This window comes from Notamacropus eugenii, chromosome 5 (genome assembly GCF_028372415.1).
Source record: "Notamacropus eugenii isolate mMacEug1 chromosome 5, mMacEug1.pri_v2, whole genome shotgun sequence".
NCBI classification, from domain to species: Eukaryota; Metazoa; Chordata; class Mammalia; order Diprotodontia; family Macropodidae; genus Notamacropus; species Notamacropus eugenii.
Window position 1 is genome coordinate 198,003,800 of NC_092876.1, and position 20,683 is coordinate 198,024,482.

A 20,683-nucleotide genomic window follows, 5' to 3' on the forward strand; every position below is an offset into this window, starting at 1 on the left:
TATCTCTCATAAAAGAGACAAGCAAAAGACTTTTCAGTGCAGCGAAAAAGAGGGGAGGTGAGAGAAAAACATGAAGCTTACTCTCATCACATTCCACTAAAGGAAGGAATAAAATGCACACTCATTTTGGTATGAAAACCTATCTTACGTTACAGGAAAGTGGGGGATAAGGGGATAATCAGGGTGGGGGGGATGATGGAAGGGAGGGCAGTGGGAGGAGGGAGCAATTTGAAGTCAACACTCTTGGGGAGGGACAGGATCCAAAGCGAGAACAGAAGCAATGGGGGGCAGGTTAGGATGGAGGGAAATATAGTTAGTCTTACACAACAAAAAAATAGCCAAATGGAAGAAGAGATTCAAAAGCTCACTGAAAAAAAATTGTTCTTTAAAAATCAGAATGGAGGAGATGGAAGCTAATGGCTTTATGAGAAACCAATAAATTACAAAACAAAACCAAAAAAATGAAAAAATAGAAGATAATGTGAAGTATCTCGTTTGAAAAACAACTGACCTGGAAAATAGATCCAGGAGAGACAATTTAAACATTATGGGACTACTTGAAAGCCCTGATCAAAAAAAGAGCCTAGACATCATCTTTCATGAAATTATCAAGGAAAACTGCCCTGATATTCTAGAAACAGAGGGTAAAATAAATGTTGAAAGAATCCACCAATCATCTCCTCAAAGAGATCTGAAAAGAAAAACTCCTAGGAATATTGTAGCCAAGTTCCAGAGTTCCCAGGCCAAGGAGAAAATATTGCAAGCAGTTAGAAATAAACAATTCAAGTATTATGGAAATACAATCAGGATAACACATGATCTAGCATCTTCTGCCTTAAGGGATTGAAGGGCTTGGAATATGATATTCTAGAAGTCAAAGGAACTAGGACTAAAACCAAGAGTCACCTACCCAGCAAAACTGAGCATAATACTTCAGGAGGAAAAATGGTCATTCAATGAAATAGAGGACTTCAAACATTCTTTATGAAAAGACCAGAGCTGAAAAGAAAATTTGACTTTCAAACACGAGAATCAAAAGAAGCATGAAAAGGTAAACAGGACAGAGAAATCACAAGGGACTTACTAAAGTTGAACTGCTTACATTCCTACATGGAGAGATAATTTTTATAACTCTTGAAACTTTGCTCAGTATCTGGGTTGTTGGAGGGATTATACAACCACACACATATACATACATACACACACACACACATATAGAGAGAGAGAGACAGACAGACAGACAGATGGACATACGGATGGACAGACAGACAGAGAGAGAGAGACAGAGAGCACAGGGTGAGTTGAATAGGAAGGGATCATATCTAAAAAAATAATATTAAGGGGTGAGAGAGGAATATATTGGGAGGAGAAAGGGAGAAATGGAATGGGGCAAATTATCTCTCATAAAAGAGGCAAGAAAAAGCTTTTCCAATGGAGAGGAAAAGGGGGGAGGTCAGGGGGAAAAGGGAAATTTACTCTCATCACATTTGGTTCAAGGAAGGAATAACATGCACATTCAATTTGCTATGAAAACCTATCTTACACTACAGGAAAGTAGGGGAGAAGGGGATAAGCAGGGTGGGGAGGATGATAGAAGGGAGAGCAAATGAGAGGAGGGGCAATTATAAGTAAACATTTTTCTGGAGGGACAAGGTCAAAAGAGAGAATAGAAGAAATGGGGGGCAAGATAGGATGGAGGGAAATATAGTTAGTCTTACACAACATGACTATTATGGAAGTCTTTTGCAAAACTACGTATATGTAGCATATGTTGAACTGTTTGCCTTCTCAGTGGGGATGGGTGAGGAGGGAGGAAGAAAGAGAAGTTGGAGCTCAAAGTTTTAGGAACAAATGTCGAGAATTGTTCTTACATACAACTGGGAAATAAGAAATACAGGTAATGGGGTATAGAAATTTGTCTTGCCCTACAGAACAAGAGACAACATGGGGATAAGGGAAGGGAGGGGTGTTAGAAGGGAGGGCAGATTTGTGGAAGGGAAAATCAGAATGCTCAGTGTTTTGGGGTGGGGGATGGGAGAGATGGGGAGAAAATTTGGAACTCAAAATTTTATGAAAATGAATATTGAAAACTTAAAATAAAGAAAGTAATAAAGAAATGCTTTTGGATTGGACTAGATTGTATTAAATTGCAAATCTATCTGAGATGAGTTGTCAGAAGTACATAAGCATTAAATTAATTGCCCTGTTCACAGAATCAAGTAAGTTAGAAGCTTGACTTCATTGACTACATTGCCTCATCCATTATGATGTGCTCCACAATAAAACTGGGATTCAATTTCCTGAGGATCATTCTCTGGGTAGAGAAAACCGATACGGATTAAGAGTTGAGTAGTTCTGCCTCCTTTTTGCCATCACTTATGATAATTCTGCCTAGTTATGACCCTGTCATTTTTCTTATTTTCCTTTTCCATGCTAACCAGTAATAGCTTCATAAGAGCTTTTAGGGTCCTCCCTCCCATTTTTTGGTACTTCCCTCAGCTCTTCTTGTGTTGAGTTTTTATCTGTGCTGACCTTTCTGCTCTTCCTTTCATCCTCCATGTGTCTTACTCCTCTGAATAATACCCTTTTTCTTTATTAACAAGAGAGTCAATTAGTCTTTCTCCCTCCTACTCGCTCCACTCATTTAACAAAAAACAAAAAAGAAAGAAAAAAGAAAGACATTGTCATATCCAGGTTTTCTAAAAATCTAATTCTTCTTGATTGGAGTTCTATAACCTTAGACCATGGGATCCTACCTGTCCTTTCTCTGAAGCAGAGTCAGAGTGACAGTCAATAAATATTTACTGAGCGTCCACTCTGTGTACTGTGTTAAGTTCTGGGGCTACAAAAAAGGCATAAGATAGACCCTGCCCTCAAGAATCTTACAATCTAATGGGACAGACAATACATAAAAGAAGCTGAATAGCCAGGGACATAATGAAATCCTACAGTCAGGGTGAGAAATTATCTAAGGAGGTATGGACTTCTGAGTTGATTATTGAAGAATAATGAATTTCTGAGTGAGAAAGTCCAGGAAAATCACCTACAGGGAAATGATGAGGAGGATTTGCTGAGTGACCTCCGTGAATGGTAGAGAATCAAGGAAGAGCTCCCATTTGGCCACCTCCCATCCACTCCAACAAGAGGGACAGAGGGGCTCCAGGAGATGGGGGAGGGGGGGTTTCACAGTTGATTTCATCGTTCAGAATGAGGAGTTTCTGGAAATAATAAAGTCCAGGAAGACAGTCAGGTAGAAAATGAACTCTTTGAGATGTGCTCTTTCAAAATCTCAAGTATACATCAGATTACAACTCACATTACCCCATTACTGATGCATCATGAACTTTAAAATGGTATGGTAATTTACTCTAAATGTTGGTCACCCAGTTTCTCCTTATTGTCAGATTTAGGTTTAGCAAAATAATCCTCTTATTCCTTCTTCTGTTACTATCAGAAGAATGAAGCTATTATCAGGAGCAAGGCAAAAATTTCTCATGTATTTTGTCCTTAGTATGAAGGCTGAGCAGATATTGAAATAGTTGACAGCCATCATCATTATTCTCTTCCACCATACCCCTTGAACTCATCATTTCATCCCACCTTCTGGCCAAATGGACTATTATCAATTACTACCTCAGTGTGTGTTCAGTACCTTCTGTTTATCCTGTCACAGATTTGCAAACAAATTCCTTCTTTCATGTTTTCTGACTGTGCTCTGTGGATTTCTACACTGTCTCAGTGTATGAAATCCTATCCCTTTAGTCAATTGATTGTTTTTGTGAAAAGCATGGCCTTCCATGGTCATATTCTATTCAGGGGCCACAGAATCAGAGAATTCTAATTAGAAGGGATCTCATCTGTTATCTGGTCAAATAGATGCCAGAAAAATTCTCCTCACTATCAGTCAACAAATATTGATTAATCATCTACAATGTAGCATAAAGTTATCCAGTCTTTGTGTGAAGACCTCCAATAAGGGAAGTCCATTGCCTCTCAAAAGAAGGGAGTGCTGTAATGGTTAGGAAAATTGTCCTGACACGGAGCTTTAATTTTCTTCTCTGCAATTTCCATCTAGTTGCAAAACGTGGCTATTGCTCCTCGTTCTGAATTTTGGGACCAATTTGAACAAGTCTAATCCCTCTAAAACATGACAGCCCTTCCAGTTATTTAAGATTAGTGATCATGTCTTTCACACATCTCTTCTCCCATTTATACACCTCCATTTCTTTTACCTAGTCCTCATATAGGATGATCTTGAGGCTCTTTGCCAGTCTAGTCATCCTTGTTCAGATATCTCCAGCTTAACTAATTTCTTTTTTCTATTAGGACCTATGCTTTTACTGGTGTAGAGAGCTGCAGGTGAGGTAACTCCCTCTACCAATATAAATCAACAACTCTTCTGCAACTTATAGAGAGTTGCCCAGGGTTTGTTGTTCCTTTGTTTCAGTCGCTAGCAATGCTTCATGAAATCATTTGGGGTTTCCTTGGCAAAGATACTGGAGTGGTTTATCATTCTTTCTCCAGCTCATTTTACAGATAGGGAAAGTGAGGTAAACAGTCAAGTGACATGCCTAAGGTAACACAGCTAGTAAGTGTGTGAGGCTGCATTTGAACTCAGATCTTCTTGACTCCAGGCCTAACCACTATCCACTGCACCACCTAATTGCCCTTGCATAGAGCACTGAGACTTACTCAGAATCACATAGTGTGATCAGATGGAGGACTTGAACCCAGGCCTTCTTGACCTCAATGCCAGATCTCTATCTTCACAATGGCCCCTTAGTTCTTCTTAAAATTTCAGGCCCGTTAAACTTTAGATGAGGTCTGATGAAACTTTATGCATTTAAAAAAATTATTCTGAGAATAGGTCTTTAAGTTTCACCAGATTGCACTCCATGAAATGAAAAAGTCATAAACACTATGCCTCACTTAAAGCAGATTAAGATTGTGATCCTTTTCTTGGCTTCCAAACCTTTACTCAACTAGAGCCCCACGTTGCTCCCACCCCAGGATCCTTTTCACATGAATTGCTCTCTAATCACAGCCCCCCATCTTATTCTTGCAAAGTTGATTTCTGAAAAAACTTGTTTGACACTATATTTTTCTCTATTAAACTTTATCTTACTCTGTTTGGTCCAATATTCTAGTCTGTCGACATGTTTTTTGATCCTGCATATCATCTAGTGTGTTAGTTATCCTTCCCAGTTTTAAGTCATTTACAAATTTAGTAAGCACTTCTGTAATAAACACATAAAATATAAGTCATTGATAAAAATGCTAAGCAGCAGATTCCTGGGGCATTCTACTAGAGAATTCCTTTCAAGTTGACATCAGACTATTAATAGATTTGATGGTTAATCAGTAATGGTTAACCATTAACTCTTTGGCTCCAACCATTCAACAAATTTTGAAGTCACCTACTTGTATTATCCCCTAACCTAGGTTTTTACTTTTTTCAGACGATTAGCAAGATGAATCTTATCAAATGTTTTGCTAAAAGCTAAATAACCTATAGCGATAGGATCCCCAGTTCTGTAATCCTATCAAAAGAGGAAATAAGGTTAGCCTAGCATGACCTGCTCTTGAGGTAGCTTAGTGGGCCATATTCTAATAAGTTTCAGATATGCCTGTGAGGTCATATTCATCTCATAGAATTGAGTGAAAAGAGGTGTTGCTTCTATTGTCACTAAAAAAAGTAAGGAAAATTACCTTCTCTGAGGAAAAAAAAAACTACACAAGATTTTGTTTTTCTATTGTTTCTAGGTTGATGCAAAAGGTCATTGCTAGGATCTACTGAAAATCACTCCAAGTGAAATAAAGTTCAAATGAATGTAGGGACCACCTTGAAAGGACAGTGATGTCCTACAAAAGAAACATTCTGTCTATGAAGTGCATGTAGAATGGGAAGGAGCGGTTCTAATCAATTAATAAATTACTATGCTAGGTGCTGGGGATAGAAAGACAAAAACTGTACTTGCCTTCAAGGAAGTGACATTCCATCTGGGGAAATACCATGGATACATAAAAGTAAATACATAACATACATAACAAAAAATATGAAGCAGCTTGGGGAGTTGGGGAAAGAACTAACAGTGGAGAGGATCAGGAAGTAATTTATGCAATAGCTGGTGTTTGAGTTGAGTTTTGAAGGAAACTCTCCCTAAGGGCCTGAAGAAAGGAGGGAGTACATACCAGGCATGCTCCTACAAAGACTTGGAGATGGGAGATGGAATGTTGTACATAAGGAACAGCAAAGAGACTAATTTTTGTGTGTGAAGGGAAAGGGAATAACATTTAATAAGCCTAGAAAGGTAGAGTGGAATCAGATAGTAAGCTTGAATGAATTTTTCAAAAGCAAAGGTTCTTAACTTAAGGTCTGTGAACCTGTTGGGTTTTTGGGAGGTTTTTTGTTTGTTTTTTGGTATTTTTGATAACTATTTCAGTATACTTTGTTTCCTGTGTATTTTATGCATTTAAAAAAATTATTGTGAGAATAGGTTTATAGGTTTCACCAGATTGCACTCCATGAAATGAAAAACCCTTCTAAAGGAATCTGTGACACCGTAGAGGTTTATAAGCAGCAGAGTGACGTGGCCATACCTGCATTCTAGTTATAGCATTTTGATAGCTGGTGGAGGTAGAGCTAGAAGAGATAGATTTGAGGAAGGGGCAGCAATCTGGAGGCTATTATAATGGTTCAGACCAGGCAAGAGTTGTCGAGGTCCTGTCTTGGCATGATGTTGTCAATAATGCTGGTGGTGGTGGCAGGAACTGCATTCATATGGCTTCTTAGCCTCAGATGGTAGAGAGAATTCTTTTCTCATTCCCCACATTCTTCTCTGAGTCATTCATTATCCAATTCTTCATTCCTGCAGCAGAGTTAGACTCTCAAAGATCTTAACCTGGGGCAACAGATTTACCATACCCTCTGCACTTACACGGTAGGCTTCCTTTTTCAATTATGTTCAAGGGAGAACTGAGGAGACGCAGAAGAAATAAGACCCAGGCCGAGCCGATCTGAAGACTAGAGAGACAAAAGAACTCTTTCTTTCATGTGCTCACTCTAAATTCTGTACTGGTTTTTAATAGGGTATGGATCTCAGCTACAAGTCTCATGGAACTGTTGGATTCTCTAAAGACTCAGCTAAAGGAACAAGGAAAGGATAGTTGTGGGTAAGTGCCCAGAATGAACCCGGTTGGCCTCAGCTTAACTGGGTGGAGACAGCAGGCTTGTCTGGCCAGGCTGAATGGGAGGGGTTGGCTAACATATGGTTGTAATTGTGATTCAGAAACATGGCAAAGGCCAAAGTACAAGAGACTGGGACAAAGGTCTTAGGGTATTTCATAGATTTAGAATTTGGGAAGGACTTTTGAGGTCACATAGTCCAACCCTCTCCTTTTATTGACTGAGAAACTGAAGCCTATGGTGGTAAAGTAACTTGTATAAAATATACAAGTTATACTTTTTTCCTAAGGAACAAAGCTAGGATATGAACTTAGGTTCTCTGATTCCAAATCTAACACTTCCTACTCCATCATCTTGGTTGGTAAATGTTGGGCTCTAGGTCATTATAAAACTGGTGGGAGTTAAATCAAGAGGGAGGATAGGTAAAGATGTGAAACGAGGCAAAGTAAAGTTGACCATTTCACCAAAGTACATAAGGCAAGTGTAGAAATGAAGGAGCAAAGAGACTTGTGGTCATCTAGTTGGGTTGGGAGAACAAACCAGAGAGCAAGACCAATGAGGTGCTGAACTTAGGATCTAACAGATGGGAGCTCTCTAAACAAGGCAAGGCATATAATTCTTTGAAGAATGTTGAGTAGCTGGGCAGTGTTGCCTTTTAACTGTAGCTTGTGACTTCCAGGGAAGGTAAAATGTTTCTGCCTTAACAGGATTAGGGTCTCAGAGGGCTTTCAGGTTCTATATTATGATAACAACAACTTCCATGCTCCAAGAATGAGAATATATGGTGCTGTCTTCAGGGCTATTGGTTCTGTGAATCCTTGAGTAAAAACCGTCCCCTGTTGAACCCACAGCATCATTTTTGAAGCCTTACTTTATTATTCAGCTTCCCCCTATCCCTTAGGGGTGAAATCAGAAGGATTTTAGTAGGGTTTTGGGATGGGAAACCTGATGGTTTGAGGTTCAACATCCACTTCATAGAAATAATTTTGATTTTTTAGTACTTTCAATGAGAATCATCAAATTGTAGAGGTGGAAGGAGTTATCTTGTTCATTCTTTATTGGCTTATACCCATCAGGAATTTCATGTACATTGATGCCCCCCCCTCCCTCAAAGTGCTCATCCATTCTCTTCTGAAATACTTCTCATGACAGGGAACTCACCAGGCCTTAAAAAACTCATTCCACTTTTCAATAGCTTTAATTGTTAGGAGTTTTTCCTTATGTTTTGTTGAAATATGTCTTCCTATAGCTTGTACTCACTGTTTTAATTTTGTCCTTTGGGGTCAAATGGAGCAGGTGAAATTCCCCTTCCATTTAACAGCTCTTTAAATACTTGAAGGTAATTCTCATGTGCTACACTTGCAAGGCTTCTCTTCTCTAGATTAATCTTTTCCTTAATCTCTGCAAGGTTTAAAATCATCATCTCATTATTCTTGTTGTTCTCTGGATATGGTTAGCCCATGTCCCTTCTACAATGTGGAACCCAGGCTGAGAGACAATATTCTAGATGTGGTATGACCAAGTGAGGAACAGTAAGATCTTTATCTCCTTGTTATGACTACTATTCTATTAGAGGCAGCTGGTGGTACTGTGAATAGAGAAAACACTGGCCCTGGAGTCAGAAAGACCTGAGTTCAAATTTCACCTCAGATACTTAAAGCTGTATAAGTCCCATAACCTCTGTTTGTTTCAGTTTCCTCTTCTGTAAAATGAAGATAATAGTAGCATCTACTTCACAGGGTTGTTGTAAGGATCAAATAAGATAATATTTGTAAAACCCTTAGCACAGTGCCTAGCACAGAGTAGGTACTTAGTTTCCTTCCCCTTCCCTCTATTAGTGAAGTCTAACGTACCATATTGATCATGTAGTCTACTAAAAGCCCCAGATCTTTGTTTCTTTCATGAATTAATTCTAGTTATGCTCTATACTTCTACAGTTGTTGTTGTTTTTAATCCAAGTATGGAATTTTATGCCTATCCTTGCTAAATTTCCTCTTGCTAGCTTTAGGTAACCCTACCATATGGTTACAGATCTTTTGGGATTCTAATTCTGTCATTCAGTGTACACTATCACTCACAGCATAATATTATTTGAAAATGTCATATCTACCTTCATCCAGATCTTTGATTTAAAAAATAATTTGTAAAGAAGGGTGTCTTGCAAAATTTCACTGTGTCTCTTGTAGTTGACATCCACACTCTCTGGGGCTGGTTGATCCACACCTTGGGCATGGTCAATAGACTATGTCTAAACACTACTATTTAATCTATATCTGTTCTTCTAGTTTGTAAGAATATTGTGACAGATTCTGGTAAATGCCCTACTGAAATGTAAATACATTACGCCCATGGCATTCTTATTTACTGGCCAATAACACTGTGAAATCAGGAAATTAGATTAGTCTGGTATCAGTTGTAAACTTAAACTAGCTCATGGTGTTCACTGTTTTCCTTTGATTTTTGCCTTAATAATTCATTCCAAAATTTTGCCAGAATTCGATATAAAACCCATCTTCCTATAATGTGAAGTCTCTATGTTGCTTTCCTTTTTGGAGAGTTGGGACATTTGTCCATTTACAATCCTCCCTCCCACTTGTCATGATTCATCAAAGATCCCTGACAATAGCTCAGTAATTTTACAAGCAAGTTCTTTCAGTATCCTGGGAGATATATATATATATATATGGTTCATCTGAATCTGGTGACTTGATTCATTGAAAGACAAGTTTATATTGGGTTTCATTTTTCTCTGTTAGTCAACCATTTTTATTATCCACCTCTGATTCTGAAGATCATTCTCCTTGATAGAAAGCATACATACAAAATAAGAATAGAGTAGTTTAACCTTCTCTCTGTCTTCTGCTTTGTAAACTTAAAGCTTGATAGACCTATGACCAATTACTATCATTACCTTCCAAGCCATTCCAAGCACGGATCCTATCACTCCTTGATCTTTCAATCATCCTCAACATAGCTAAAAATGTCTTTTTTCAGTCTGCATAGTATTCATCACAAATCTGGCTTATACTAAATTTGACTGATGTGAAGCTGTTTTTTACAGTACCTTGCCATAATTGCGTTGGATTAGTTTTCATGTACCTGCTCTCAATTCTGTTTCTTGTTTACATTCATTGTCACTTTACCCCTACTCCTATTGGGAAGGTTTCTGGCTTATCCTCAGTAAAAATAATGCTTACTCATGATTTAGATAGATACTGCTTATTATTTTAAGGAAATGCCTATTTATTCCTATGCTTTCTAGAATTTTTAATAGGGATAAGTGGTATATTTTATTTTAAAAAAACTTTTTCTACATCTATTGATATAATCTTATGATTTCTGGGGTTTTTTGTTATTGATATGGTCAATTATACTGATAGTTTTCTTACTATGGAATCAGCCCTGAGTTACCGGCATAAATCCCACCTGGTCACAGTATATGATGCTATTGGTATATTGGTGTGATCTCTTTGCTAGTGTTTTATTTAAATTTTTTGCATTAATACTCATTAGGGAAATTGGTCTATAGATTTCTTTCTCTGTTTTCAGTCTTTCTGGTTTAGGTATTATCACCATATTTGTGTCATAGAAAGAATTTGGTAGGACTACTTCTTTGCCCATATTCCCCAATAGCTTATAGTATTGGAATTCATTGTTCTTTAAATGTTTGGTATTCACTTGTAAATCCATCTGGTCTTGGGATTTCCCTTGGGGATCTCAGTGATAGCTTATTCAATTTATTTTTTTTTATGATAGGATTATTTAAGTATTCAATTTCCTCTTCTGTTAATCTGGGCAATTTTCGTTTTTGTAAATATTCATCCATTCCATCAAGGTTGTTAGATTTGTTGGTATATAACTAGGCAAAATATCTCCTAATTATTGTTTTAATTTCATCTTCATTGGTGGTGAATCCACCCTTTTCATTTTTGATATTGGTAATTTGATTTTCTTCTTGCTTTTTAAAAATCAAATTAATCAACGGTTTGTGTATTTTTTTCATAAAACTAGTTTTTTGCTTTATTTATTAGTTTCATGATTTTTCTTACTTTCACTTTTATTAATCTCTCTTTTGATTTTTCAAGATTTCCATTTTGGTGTTTAATAGGGGATCTTGAATTTATTCTTTTTCTAATTTTTTTCTTAGTTGCATGCTCAGTTCTTTGATCTTCTCTTTCTCTATTTTATTGATGTAAGTATTTAGAGGGACATAAAATTTCCCCTACCTGCTGTTTTCACTGCATCCCATAAATCTTGGCACGTTTTCTCATTGTTTTCATTCTCATTGTTTCTAAGATTTGTTCTTTGACCTACTCATTCTTTAGGATTAGATTACTTAGTTTCTAATTAATTTTTAATCTATGTCTCCATGGCCTGTTAGTGAATGTAATTTTTATTGTGTTATGATCTGAAAAGGATGCATTTAATAGTTCTACTCTTCTGCTTTTGGTTTTAAGATTCTCATACCTTAATAGATGATCAATTTTTGTGAAGGTGCCACATATAGCTGACAAAGAGGTATACTGCCTTCTATTCCCATTCAGTTTTCTCCAGAGATCTATCTTATCTAACTTTTCTAAAATTCTATGCATCTTGTTAACTTCTTTCTTATTTATTTTTGATCTGATTACCTAGTGCTGAGAGGAGAAAGTTTGTGTCCCCCACTAGCATTGTTTTACAATCAATTTCCTCCTATAAGTCATTTACCAGCAATTATTTATTAAGCACCTATTATGTGTCAGGCACTGTGTTGAGCACTGAGGATACAAAGAAAGGCAAAAAATAAAAACAAAACCAGTCCTTGTTCTCAAGAAGCTTGTAGTGTAAAGGGCGAGACAACATGCAAACAACTGTTTGCAAACCAGATGCAGATAAGATAAATTAGAAATAATCTTATAGGGAAGGCACTAACATTAAGGAGAACTGAGAAAGTTTTCTTGTAAAAGATGGAATTTTAACTGGGATTTGAAGGAGTTAGGGAAGTCAAGAGACAGAGAAGAGAAGAGATAGAATACCAAGCTTATGGGACAACCAGTGAAAACACCTGGAGTTGGAAGATAGAGTATCTTGTTCAAGGAAAAACAAGCAGGCCAGTGTCCTTAGTTCACAAAGTACATAGAAGAGAATAAGATATAAGAAGTCTAGAAAGATGAGGAAGGAGGTTGGATTATGAGGGATTTTAAGATGCAAAGGGAGGATTTTATATTTAATCAGAAGTAATAAGGAACCTCTGGGATGTTACACAGTCAGACTTGCACTTTAGGAATATCACTTTGGCAGATGGACTGGAGTGGGGAAAGACTTGAGGCAGAGAGACCAACCAACAGCCATATTTCAGGTGTGAAGTGATGGGGGTCTGAACCAGGTTGGTTACAATGTCAGAGAAGTGAAGGTGGGATATCCAAGATATGTAGTGAGGATAGAATTGACAAAACTCGGCAGCTAATTGGATATAGAGAATGAGAGAGAGAGAAGAGTCAAGGATGATACCTTGGTTATCAAAGGTTATCTAATCCAACCTCCTCATTTTTACAGATAAGAAAAATGAGCCCCAAACAACTTATCTCACGTTACTGAATTGCTACCAGGTCCACAGGGATTGGGCTACCCAAGCACAAAGTTTGGACCCAATTCAATTCTAAGGCTCCCTGTTCTCACACTCTTCTATTTGTAGGGAAGTTTACACACTCCCCTACCCTGGTGCCCTGAGGGCAACTTAAGCTATGGCTCATGTCTAGGGTTTCTCCCCAAAAGAGTATGAGGCAAGTGTATATAAATATTTCTCAATGTACTATGTGAATTAGCTATGAGACATACAATCCCTACATAGAAATGCTAAACATAAAAGACTCAGTGCACATTAACACAAAGACCTAAAACAGCACTCAGTGATTAACTTTAGACTGCTGTTACAATCTACTGGAAAGCTGATACTTAAACCTCATCATAACTAAGGGAACATCAAGCTGTTTGCAGGACTGCTAATTACCTTGGCTCTGTGCTGCTGCAACAGCTACCAGTTAATGTCAGTTGACAAAAACATCCAGGATTGGGTCTTGTTAGAGGCTGTCCTTTCTAAGATGGGGAGGAGTCTCCCTGTCACCTATTCCACCCCATTGAGCTCTACCCCTATGAGACCTAGGAACCTGAGGGTATCACCACTCTCCCAGTCACTCAGGCTTACAATCTAAGTATTATCCTCAACTCCTCACTCCCCCACTACTCCTTCCCCCACCTCCACCTACCCCATATCCAACGTGTTGTCAAGGCTTGTTAATTTTACTTTTGTAACATCTCTCACATAGGCTCTATCCTGTTTTCTGACATTGTTACCATCCTACTGAAGGTTCTCATCACCTCATGCCTAGACTTTTGCACTAACCATCTGGTGGGTCTACCTATTCTAAGTTTCTCCCCATTCCAAATCAGCTTTCCGCTCAGCTGCTAAAGTGATATTCCTTCCATAGGCCTGACTGTATCATTCAACTATTCAATAAATCTAGTGATTTCCTATCACCTTCATGATGAAATTTAAGATCCACTGTTTGGTGTTCAAAACTCTTTGTGTCATTTGCAAATGGTATACTATCTATGTCTTCATCCAAGTCACTAATAAAAACAGGGGCAGGACCAAACACATGTCCCTGAGTTACTACACTGGAGACTTCCTATCATATTGACATGAAGCTGATCACAACTTTTTTGAATCTGGCTACCCACTCCTTTCTGAATCCATCTGATTGCATTATCATCTAATTCATATCATCTTCTCCACAAGAATAGTAAGATATACTTTTATCAACAAATTTGCTGAAATCTAAGCAAACTATGTCCATGGCATTCTTCTCATCTTAGTAATCATAGTATAGTAATCCTGTCAAAAAAGGTGGGAGAAGGAAGTGAGGTTAGTCTGGCATGACCTGTTCTTGAAGAAATCATGTTGGCTCTGCATAGTGGCTACTTTACTTTTTAGTTGTTCACCGACCATCTTTTTAACGATTCCATTTGGATTTGTTCCAGATGTCAGAGACAAGCTCACCAGTCTATAGTGTGAAGACTCTGTCTCTTTCCTTTTCTGAAAATCAGTACAACACTTTTCCTTTCCAATCTTAGTCACCTCTCCCATTTTTATGACCTTTAAAATATCACAGACATTGGCTCAATAATTATATCTGTTTGTTCTTTCAGGACCCATAAAGTTCATCTGGACAAGGTGACTCAGTCATTAATCAATTAATCAATCAATAAGCATTTATTAAGCACCTACTATGTGTCAGGTATACTGTGCTAAGAACTGGACAGCAAGATATGCATATTATATTCTTACCTATCTTAAGCATCAATTTTCTTTAGTTATTTTTGCTCTATTATTTCAAGTACAAAAGGTCACCTATCTTTGCAGAGAATACAGAAATGAAATAAAAATTGAGCACATCTTCCTTCTCTCTATTGTCAGTTATCATCACCTTATTTACCCCAGCAGAGATAGCTTTTTTTAAAAGCTTATTTTATTGTGTTTACCTTTCTTTGACAATCTTGGCTTATTCTGAGCTTTCACATTCCTCACATTTTTTAATAGGATCATGCTGTGCTCTCATATTCATCTTTGGTTACCTGGGCCTTCTTCCATCTTCTGTACATTTTTAAAAATATCTAAGTTGGATGATGAGCTCCTTGTGCATCTACATTGGTTTTTTTCAGACAAATCTCATTTCTTCCTCAATGGAATTATTTCCCTTTGTGTCTTCAGAACTTTGTTCTTGAACGTCTTCCATTTCTTCTAAGCTGACTTTTCCTAGAATTTTCTATTACTGTGGATCTTCCTATCTTCCATCTGAACTCTTTGAAATCTGCTTTTCCAAAATTTAGCCCACACATTAGACTACACCCAGATTTCCTCTCCTCTGTCACAAGCTGTGCAATGGAAAGGTCACTTCTCCATCTCCCTAAGTATCCATAACATCCATAAATACAAATGGTTCCTCCATACTAGTGAAAATCAGATTCAGAATAGAATTATTGATTACTTTATTGGTTACTCTAAGATGAAATTATCATGAAGGTAGGTCAAGAAGTCATTTAGTTAATCTGCTACTGGGAGAAACAGACAGATCCAGAGATAAAAAGAGACAGAAAGAGACAGAAACAAAGAGACACAGACAGAGAGACAGAGTAAGAAAGAGATCAAAAAGAGAAAGAGAGTTGGATAGTTGAAGTGCCTCATCACTATTTATATCACTATTATACATTATTATATGTTGTATATATATATATAAAGTATTTATTATATTATATATACATTATATTGCATATTATGTATGTATTATATACATCACTATTATTCCCAAACTTCTCATTTATTTTTCCTATCTATGAGATTTCTCATATATTCCAATGACAAAATCACTTCTGTTTCTCCTTCCTTTGACTTTCACTCAAATATTCTTTATCATGCCTCCCATTCTGGTTCCTGGATTTTCTTACATTAGCATATCTTAGCATACAACGATACTCCATCTATCCTCTTTTACCTAACCTGTTTGGCTTGAATACATATCAAGAGCCGTAGTCCAGATGTAGCTTTCATCTCACCAAGTATTAGTAATTCCTATATGAGGTCCAATTTGCTCCCTTGCTTTAGGAACTTGAATTCTTGTTTGCTGACTACATTGTGGGCATTTGTGTAAAGACACTCAAGATCATTAGAAACTCATGAGAACCCCAGAAATACGTTACTGACCTGGGGGGATCATCTGAAAATCAACATATGATTGATTGGACCAATAACCCAGGAGAACAAACTATGTAGATCTGAGGGAGAAAACATTACAAAAGACTTAGCCTAAGTATAACTTCCTTCCAAAAGGCACACAATTTTGCCATTTGGTACTCAAACAAAGGGCACCAATGTGCCAGGCACATTGCAAGTCAGTGATATTTCGCCTTGTAAGGACTTTAGTAGCCTTTTCAAGACACAAATCTCCTGAGTCACCCTATCAAAGTTAGTTCTACATAACTTCTAAAAACTCCTTTTCCTATTGCGGTGGGATTTGAATATCAATAAGTTGACAATAACCCAGTCTTTCTCTTCAACATGAATCAACACCAGTTCCTAAATCTTGACCCACACTTTTTACCCAATGCCTAGTCCTACTTGACTCAGATAAGAACCCTATAACAGCCCATGAGGCTTAACAGGGTGTAGGAATCTTATTACACCCAGGATCCCAGTAGAATTAATCTATATCCATCCTACATAACTGTCCCTTATTGTTAGTATTTCTTCTTAATAAAACTTGCTTCCTTCACTTTCTCTCTGCTAACTCTTACGCTCTGTTTTGTGGTTCTCTGTCTTCCAATCATGCAACTTTTCTCCTTGGAATCATCAGTCATTGACCAGGACTGGTACTGACAGTGTTGACAGGTTCCCCCTACCTGTGATAGGTCCTACCTACCTGCTTCTCTCAGGACTGTCCCTAGGAGTCTGCCCCAAATATGTGCCCCCCAGGCTCTTCCTCCTGGTAATATTAGTGGCATATAAGTGAGATCGTTATCTCTCCTACTGGGATCCCGAATCTCACTCAAAGGTACATTAAGATACACCATCAGACATTTAAGAGCACCTTCCCCAGTTCAAGAATATGTTGAGTCTAGATGAAGACTGAGACCATCACAGACCTATGATTATCCTATTGACTTGGACCAGGAACTGTATCATAGATGGTCAGATGTAAATCTTTGACTAGGTCAAAGATAGGAGCCCTATAAGAATTCATGGAAAAGGAAAAGTGGTTCATATAATCTTCCCACTCTCTCTGATGGATTTTCCACTAGATAGAATACTCTCTCTCTTCTGAAGTTGACCCAATACCCCATTTTCTCTTCAATTATTTCCATTAAAGGACAGAGTGGGATTATCCAAGTAGCCCAAGGCCTTCAACAATTCCACAAAGGGCAGGGAAACCAAATTATGTGTATGATTCCCAGTTATGACAAATTCTTATGGTAACAGTGGGCAGAATACTGGCTCTAAAGTCAGAGAACCTGGATTCAAATTCCACCTCTGGTTACTTCTAGTGTGATACAGGGTAAGTTTCTAAACTTCCCTGGGCCTCAGTAAAATGAGAGGGTTGGATTAAAAGAATTCCAAGGTCCCTTTCATCTTTACAGCCTACAATCCTGTGAAGTACACTGGAGAATCCCAAATAGAGTGACAGGAGTCTCTAAAAAATGACAGTATCACTTCAATTAAACGAATATAGATTAAGCACCTGTCATGGGCAATAGATTATGCTAGGTGCTGAGTTTGCAAAGATTTTCTTAATCCTCTCTTTGAGGACTTTATATGATTGCTGGAGCATCGCTGATTCGTAAGAAGGGTAGAATCCCTCAATAACATTAACTGCTAGAAATTGGGGACAGGTAAAGGTGTTACACAGTCATTACTTAATAAATTGTTGTTAATTGATTTAAGATCATCTTGCCATAATTGGTTATATGATGGGCTGAAGAATCTCTTTATCAGTCAAGTTACTTTCTTCAAAATTCTACTTGTTTTATGAGCAAGAAACATGCCCCCTCCAACCAAAAACACTAAGTATTATACGTATATATTTATTCCTACTTCCAGTGGAACTAGATTAAATTTTCCTTTAAGGACCTTGTTTGAAATTTGTTCAAAATGTTCTGTATAAGAATAGAAAAGGCTCTTTAAGATAAGTATCTCAAGTGACTGACTGCTGGTAGTCAAGGGGTTATAGACTAGCAGCAAGTCTTGTATGCAAATCAACTTTGAACAAGTTCCCAGCTTGAAAGCTGGGTGAGAAAGGGAAAATTGAAATCCTTCAAAAAAAAGCCCCAGAACCTACCAGGATGCTGCCAGAGATGGGAGAGGACCTGGGCACTGCAAAAACCTGCTTTAGTACCGAGATGCCCTATGGGAACTATTTCTTTCTCTTCTCTCTTCTGCCACGTGTATATAGAATAGAAAAAGTGGCCCAGGAGCAAGAAGTCTCCAAAATGGAGTTTGAATCTCCTCTGATCATCTTAAAATAGCCTGTACTGGGTAAATGGACCATCTGTGTCTAAAACAGAGAGCTGGGGGCCCTCAGGAATAAGCAGCCTAGAAGCAGCAAGTTGAATCAGAGCCAGTTGAGGATAAAAAGAAGAAAGTTAAAAACCAGGGTTGAGGGATACAAGAAAAACTAAGGATTAGTTAGAAAGGCACCTGATATGTTTATTTCTGCAAGTTGCTCTAAAATCACCTCTTTAATTATAGAATAGTAGCTATAATTTATATAACTCCCCATGTGTTTGCTAGTTAGATCCTCACAACAAACCTGTGAGGTAGGTGCTATTATTATTACCTCCATTTTACAGATCAGGAAACTGAGGTTCAAAGACCTGTTCAAGGTCACACAGCTAACTAAGCACCTGAAATAAGCTTGAGTTCAGGTTTTTCTGACTCCACATCCTATTCTATTCACTTAAAAATAATGCTTATTTAATGCTTGTCTAGTTATAGGTGTTAACACAGAATCACAAAATTAAAAAAATTAGAATTTTTTTTTTAATCTAACCTAGGCTTAATATGGAACCTCAGGACAAATATATCTATGATTTTACCTTTATTGTTAGGGTCACATAGCTCTGCTGCACTGCTCCTACTTGGTGATATTTAACCTAAACAAAACAATCAGCTTTTTGAGAAGTGAATAACCCCCTTGGAGATTGAATTTACTAAACTGAACTCCAACAGTGACAAGAATGGGGGAGACCTTTGTCATTAGAGTAATTACAAGTCTTGATTCCTGTATTCATTGAGTTGCTTCTTCCACTTCTAAAGTAGGATAGGAAAGTAAGATTTAATAGGGGAAAAATACCTCAGTGGGAGAAAAAAAATCCAGTACACAGATGAGTCCCAGTGCTATTTTGTGATCCATATTTTGGGAATTGGAAATCTACTCCTTAGGTTACACTGTTTTAAGATTTGATGGAAGAAAAATTTCCTACCAATTAGAGCTGTGCCAAAGTGGGATGGACCCTTCTTAGCCTGGGCAGCCGATTAAACAATTGCATTGCGACTTTACTCTAAATTAACTCAGGCAAGATCTAGTCAAGTTCAATTCTTGTAAATTCTTAATGGGGAGAAGACAATCTTGTTTGATACTGTAGAATCAACTGCTCTTGTTAACATTTAGCCCTCAAAATCTTTTCAGAGCCTGAGAGTCTCAGCTAAAGACTACTCTCTGCAGGAAGCCTTTCCCAGTCAGTCCTTCTCTCTGAACCGATCCCTAACGTGCCCTAGTTTCATCTTGTTTGGACATAGTGGCTTGCATATCGTGTCCTCTATTTGACTAGGAGCCCCTTGAGGGCAGGCACCATTTTGCCCTCCTTTCTTTTTGCACTCCCCTCCTTCCTGCACTAATCATGGTGTCTGGTAGGTGCTTAATAAATATTTGTTGACTTAAGTATGTACAGTCAAACAAAGGTTCTAGCATATGCTTGTGAGGCTGGCTTTTTATCAAGGTGGCTGAATGAATCCCTGAGTGTTACATAGAGAAAGCACTGGTTAGCTTTCCCATGGACCTGTCTTTGAATCTCTAACATCAGAATCTTTGAATATCAAGGAAGAGATTCTTCAATCTGTACAAGTACAGAATGGACTAGTCAGCCTATGACTATGATTCTGAGACATTTGGGATCATGATAGCCTAGTACTGTCCATAATACCTACAGGACACTTTCATGTGACAGATGCAACAAGAAAAACCATTTAACATTCCATAATGAATGTTTAAAAATGGAGACCACAAATAAACTAATTTGAGTCATAATGGGTTAAAAATACATTAAAAATGAAATAAAAAAAAATTTTTGAACTGCATTAAACCTTTTTTTAGATGAAATTTGGAATCTTCCTATAGAATAATAGTCTAACATTCTGTGAATTACCAAGTCTTTGGGATGTCTTCATGACAAAGAAGTTATCAAGGCCCAGTCCAACTTTTAGAAACTGGGCTAGTTCTAGATCTCATGCCATTCCCTGGAGGTTCTATCTAGTTTCTCTCATGCCCAAACACACAATCAGATCTCTAGGGAAGCCTTGGAACTGACCCAGACTTCAGAAGAAGGAAGAACCAGAAGTTGGAAGAAGGGATTCTTCAGAGAAAGAGCATATAGGAGCATATAGGAATTAGATACATGTCTAGGCATCTTAGAATGGTCACGGCCAGGTCAGAATCGCATCTGTATTTGGAAATCGGGGTAGGTAGGGGCCTGGGTAGGTAATGTCCAACTACTAGTCCCTTATTTGAAAATAAAAAACCAGCATATTCCCTAGCTCCACAACCCCCCACCAACTTGGGGATAAATGAAGAAGATCCCTGTGGCCCTGGACTTCCAGACACCTGAACTAGAATGCATCTGATCCTTGAGGGCAACCCCAAACTAGCTCTGTCTTCTAGGGTTCCATGGAAAAAAAATAAATGGCCCAGA